Raw genomic sequence first — 6,780 nt, forward strand, 5'->3', positions numbered from 1 at the left:
GAAGACCTTTTTTATACTAAAAATGTGATCTAATTGATTCGTAAAAGTAAATAAATAAATATTTGTATAAGGAATCATATTTTCGATAAGATTGTGTATTTGGCATGTCTTTTATTTTCTCATTTGTAAAGTGAATATAACATAACTATTTTATAATTAAAATAATTGAAAAAAAATGTCTTAAAACTTTGGAATTTATCACGACTAAAATGCAGAATGTAGGTAAAATTTCATCACAATGCTATTTAATTCAAGACTTGAATATAGTGTTTTTATTTTCACAAAGATAAAAACTAACTTCAGCTGGTTGTGGAATAAGCAAATGTTATAATTTCCTTAAACTTGGGTGGAAAAGTTGTGGACGATCTTTAAGAATTTTAGGTCCAAATGAAGGTTCATTCCAAGTTCTCAGCCTCGTAATGCCTTTACTAAAGATAAATTCAGAGAATGTCTTTCAGAAAAGAAGAGAAAAAAAAGAGAGGAACTTCTTTCACTTTATGTTAGCCCTATTTATGCCTTCTCAAAAGGAACATGCAATGTGCACCTTTAAATAATAACGATACCTTTTATAGGTAGTTATTTAGAAAAGACGATAGCTACATTTTTATTCTTTTTTCTATCAAATAAGGAGCCAGCAACACACAGTATTTAAAATTTAAAATTTCAGCACCATCAACCGTCTAAATTAAACTCTATATTATTCTTGTACGGTAAACTTTTCTTAATTTATTAGATAATTTCTTGCAGAATAAAATCGTTTGATTAATAAATTTTATTGTTGAGAATACGATATCAACCTAAATTATGTTTAAAATTATTGAAGTAAACAAAATATATACTACCATACTCTTTAAAATGAAAGATTGTACATATATGTGCAGCTTTAGATTTTAAAGTTTTACCAATTATCTGGGATAATTTTTTATAATTATGGTAACAAGATAATTAAATTAACTTTAATGTAGACAGGTCATGCTTAATCAATCATGACAAGTGAACATATGTATATATTTGAATTTTCTGTTATATCCAAAACTATGATTATACCCTTTGAAAACGACAAGTTCGTGCAGAACATTTATTTTCTAATAATCAAAATTTGAAAGCTAATGAAGTATTTTGATAATATAATTTGTCATTGTATATTAGGGTATTCCAGCAAAATTGAGAAACCAATAAAAATATACATAAGTCAGAGTTGGCGACTCTCCTTGTTGAAGAGTGTGATTCATAACTTGACTGGTTGGTCAACATTGACTGTTGAGTGTCGAATGGAGAAAAAAAATACTCAAATTTTGAAATCAAAATCGTGATTTTTTTATAATAATTTATTATTATAATAACAAATCATGAAGGAATTTAGGTTGATATCTATCTTTTCACATTCAATATTTATATTAACGAAACCTGAAATTCCACCTTTTTTGTTATTGTTGAGGAACAAGTTCGTTTTCTAACCTATAATATGCATATTCTCTAATAAATATAGAAAAAAGATTATGTTAAAATATATGTGTTGTTCTTTTCTTTGCATGAACGGGTTTGGTTTTCGATACTGTTCATAAGCAGTGAAGCTTTATCCACAGCTTTCCTAATGCCACAACGGAGTGCCTATAAAGAAATTCTAATGATCAAGACAGTGTGATAATAACATTATGAGTTAGGGTGCATCTAGGTACATACACTACTATTTATTTAATAAATTAATATTTTTTTAACTTTAAAAAATTGAATTTAAGAATTTAAAAATAGAAAGTTTTTATTGAAAAAACATATTTATCACGTTAAAATTATATGTATAAAAAATATTTTTTATTGTTAGTGATTTAAACTCAATCTTAAAAAATGATATTAACGTTTTCTTAAATTTAGTTATAAAATTCATTTTTTTGAATAAAATAAAAATTATTTATTTTAATAATTTATAATAAAAGTTTTGATAAAATAAGTTAAATAAAATGTATGAATATTATAAACTATTTTACAAATTCTTTTAAATATTTGTTAATTTGAAAAAATATTTATTTTAAGTTGAGTTTAAATATAGTTTTACTTTTGTTGTCGTCGATAAATTTTTTTAACTCGCAAAAAATTAAATTTGAACTATGTTTTAAAGGCTCAAATTGTTTTACTCACGTTAATCCGTTATTTGACGTAACTTCACCCAAGTAACTCAAATTAACAAGTTTAAACAGACATTGTTTTTAACCAAAATCAATTATATGCAAAAACAATTTGAACTCTGTACCATTTTTCGGTAAAGATTATAACAAAACAGAAACTGAAATTACAACTCATCTGAATTTACTTATAACATTTAATAATATTTACGAATTTGTATTAACACATGAACTGATTATTAATTTTAAAATCTTTTGATCCAATTCCTTTGAAAATGTCTTCTTTTTTTCTAGTTTAGATTAAACTTGAACTTCCATTTGTATTTTTGTTCGGCTTAGTAAAGGCTAAAGCTCAAACGGCTCTAGCATGAGATGATATATATATATATATATTTTATTTTTTAGCCGTTTTAAAATTTTACTGATATTTTTCATCGTGTTAATAATTATGAATTTTTATTCTTTGTTTTCTTTTATCATCAGTAGATAAATTGACGTATACAACTTTTCATAAGTATACCGATAAATAAGTATATTTTCTAAAATGTTTTTATACAATAATTAATAATATATTTTTTAGTTAATTAAAGTTAACTTGAATAAATTTTCAACAAAAAGTTATAAATTATAGACTTCAACCTTTTAAAAACTTTCTCTTATAACACTTTCAGAAGTACATATAAATATAATCAATTTGGCCATTTTGTGTTTTTGAATTTAACTATAGGATTTAATAATTGAAAAAAATAAATTTAAAGTGAACTAAAAACCTATAGTATAATATATAGTTATTAATGCTCTTCTGATCAGCATCAGAAACCTGGTTGTGCAACTAAACAAAAGATTATAAGAAACATGCAATTCAGGAAACCTTGGTTCTGAACATGTTTTAACGATGCTTTCAACCTAGTACAAGTCTAATTAATACTGATGATGATATTCGCTTTGGCATGCTAACTTTTACTTCTTATTGCAGGACCAGTTATGCATGATTAAACCGGCAAGCGGAAAAGCCTTAACATGCGTCAAAGATTCATATGACAATAGCTGATCTTGTCCAATGCAATTTTTTATGGATATTATTTTTTTAACTCCTGCAATTCTAGTGATTTTTGTGTGGTGCTTTGACGTGCCATTTGTCACTTTTTCCTTCATCTTATTAGATGTTTGCATCGGGATTTCTGAAAGAAACAACTGATTCCAATTGCTAGATCGAAAAAAACTTGAAACTCCTTGTACTAGACGCATTAAACAATACAAATGTCCCTTTTCTATACAATTTATTAATTTGTGAGCACAAATGTTTTGTGTGTGTTTATATATATCATAGCCAATATTCAAAAATATAATAATTATCCACCCACTATAAGAAGACCTCAACATTATTGCCAACATGCATCATGGTCTGCACCTAAACATATTTTATGCAATTATTGAAAACGCATTTGGAGGAATGATAACTCGGTACGAGATCGAACTTGCATATTTAATTGCTTTATAGTAATTGTAATATAATAAGACTTATCTTATTTATTCCAAAAATATATAGGTTATAATATAAATTTAGTTTTTATACGTGTTATACAGTTTTAATTTAAGCCCTTATAGGTAAGTAAATTTTAAAGGTTAAATGTGCTTTTAGTTTTTACAAAATTATCAAATTTTAATATCTGATTAAATTTAGTTCTTAAAAAATGCAAAAAATATGTGGTTTAAGTTCCTAACAAGACAACAAAAACATACTATTTTTGTTAAATATAATGACGAAAATAAATAAAATTTAATCCAAGACTAAATTAAATTTTAATAATTTTATAAAAATTAAAGACATTTAATTCATATTTTAGTATAAGTACTATACGTGCAGAAGTTTTTAGAATAGACTTTGATGTTTAGACCCATATTATAACATTGTTTTAATTTCCTTTATTGAAGTAGCTAATGTCTTAATGATAATTGAGGTGATGGTTACATTTTTTTTTTGTTAAAATATATTTTACTTCCTATATATGTTATAAATTTTAATTTGATTCTTATATATATTGCATAATTTTAATTTAGTCTTTATACATATAATAACTTTAGTTTAATCCCTACGCTACAAATTTTTGAAATTTTATGAATCTGGTTCTAATATTGAAATTGTATCCAAGAGGTATTACTAATTCATCTAGTACGTAGCACTTGGTACTCAAATAAATACAGTAAATCATTTCATTTTATAATTTAATAAAAATAAACAAACAAACATTATTTGCAGCTAAAAATGCTTAAAAATTTAGGCCAACTAGGGACCAAAATTGATCCATACATTACTAGAATTAAAATAATAATAAAATTATTAAAAGTAAAAATAAATTTTTTACTAACTTGGCATTTTCACTTTTTTTTTCTTTTAAATTTGACTTAGCATGCTGTGATTTTGAGTCTTTCGTTTTGTGATGTATTCTTACATCAGCAAAGAATACCTAATTAAAAATGTCAGGGATTATTTTAAAAGCTATTTTACAATTAGAAACTTAATTAAAAAACTATGTATGTAAACTAAATTAAAATTGTGTGCAACATACAAGGACGAATATGTATGTTAACCCAAAACTTGTAATTGTCATGCCAATATTCATTAGCCCGTGATTAAGGAGAGGAAGGTATTATGAGGGATAAAAACATCAAGGATTGTTTTGATTTTTTGTTGTTATTACTTATAGAGAATAAATTAAAAAAATAATTACCATAACAATAAAAGTCGAAACTCAAAATTCAAACCACATTGTAAAAGGTCTTAAATTGATAAGAATGTTTAGTCTTCCATAAATATCAGTACTCAAGAAGAGGCCTTACACGTTTAGAACCTCAAGAAAGGAAAAAATGAAAATTTAACATAAGTAACCTCCCAAAACTCTCTACACACTAACTTTTAAAAAGGTTATTTAAAGTTGTTATTAAGCATAAAAATGCCTAGAGTTATATGATTCTGACATCTTGTGAGAGTAAAAATGCTCATCTTGGAAATCTTTACGCTCAACTTCTAGAGATCTTTCAAGATTCAGCACCTTGCGAGCATAAAAAAGTTCATCATGGACATTTTTTTTTCTCACCGAGCTAACTTAGAATTTTAGGATTTCAACATTTTGTGAGCATAAAAACATTCAGCAAAGGCAATTTTTATGCACAGCTAACAACTGGACTTTGAGGTCCAATTTCTCCTTGAATTCAGAAGAATTAAGAAATTTTCGTGAAACACAAAGTTATATATCTTAATTTTGAATTTCTAGGGATATCATGATCACCCAAATATGAGTTTCATAGCCTCCCATATAATCTGTTGAAAACGTAAAGGTTAGGGTGAGTGAAAATAAAATAAAAATTAAAGAAGAATTGGCAATAACATCTAATTAAATGAAACATAAAATAATAATGCTCTTCTCAAAGTCAATTGTTATGTCAAGAAGAGATTATAACTTATTGAAATACATAATAAAGGCTAAAGGTAAAGATAGAATTGAAAGAAATTGGAAGTAGTACAGCTAGTAAAATCGGAAAGATGTTTACAAAATGAGGCATTGTGCCTTACATACTAGTAGTGAAGCAACAAATAAATTTATTTACCTTTAACTAATTAATTAAAGTAACAATAATTTCTTAGGTTAATAACTATCTTATAGTATCAGTTCAAGTGAGATGTCGCACTCTTTTATAACTTTACTTCTAATGAAAGGTGGCAATTAGGATCATGTTATTTATTTTGAATGTATCAAATGTTTTATTTATAAGGGATATACAAGTGTTGACTCTTTTAAAATAATATTAAAATTAAAAAATGTGTATATAATGAATTTTGACCAGTCCATTCCATAATAAAGTAGAAAGAAAAGAAAAGAAACTTAAAAGGATAAAAAGTGGAAAGGGTATCTTAACATATGAACTTGATTTATGGGTTTGTTTTGAAGCGGTGATAACATGACGTTATTATAATTTCCATGAAGAAGAAGCATAACAAATCTATCTCTCTTGCGTGATCCTTATCACCAATGGAAGTAGAATCTGAAATTTTTATTATCGTCCGAATCTGGATTTTGTATCAGATACCTCAGAGAGATACACGCATATTAAATACGTAGCTTCAATACAAAGTATTGGGAACTTTTCTTGGTTCCTTCTAGTTTGACTCCTTAGAACTTTTCTCTTTTCTACAACTACCCACTATAACTTGGTTTTAATTTTCCATTTTTTTTCTCTTACTGGTTTCTTTATTTGGGTATTTATTATTCTTTGGACTCAAAACTGTCATCATCAATGGTAGCAATGTTTACATTTTATCTCTACTTTTTGCTCACAACCGTCCTTCGTTATTTCGCTTTCTTTTTCCTTCCATTGCCTTTTTTCCCAAATCTCATGCTTCTTAGATCTCTTTCTCCTTTTTCTCTTTAGATCCCCTTTGAACAAGGAAAGAAACAAGGCTTTTTCTCTTTATTGATGTGGTCATTATCAATTGTGATAACTCCCACCCATTTTCCTAAATTCACGATCAATAATGTCAAACGTGGGTACTCTTTTGCTATTTATGAAACTTGATATGTTCAAATTCTTTGTTTTTAATTTCATGTTTGAAAAGTTATTTTTAGTCTTTTGTTTTTAACGACGAGAAACAAAGGGAAAG

This window comes from Abrus precatorius, unplaced genomic scaffold, assembly GCF_003935025.1.
Source record: "Abrus precatorius isolate BTA unplaced genomic scaffold, Abrus_2018 Scaffold10, whole genome shotgun sequence".
NCBI classification, from domain to species: domain Eukaryota; kingdom Viridiplantae; phylum Streptophyta; class Magnoliopsida; order Fabales; family Fabaceae; genus Abrus; species Abrus precatorius.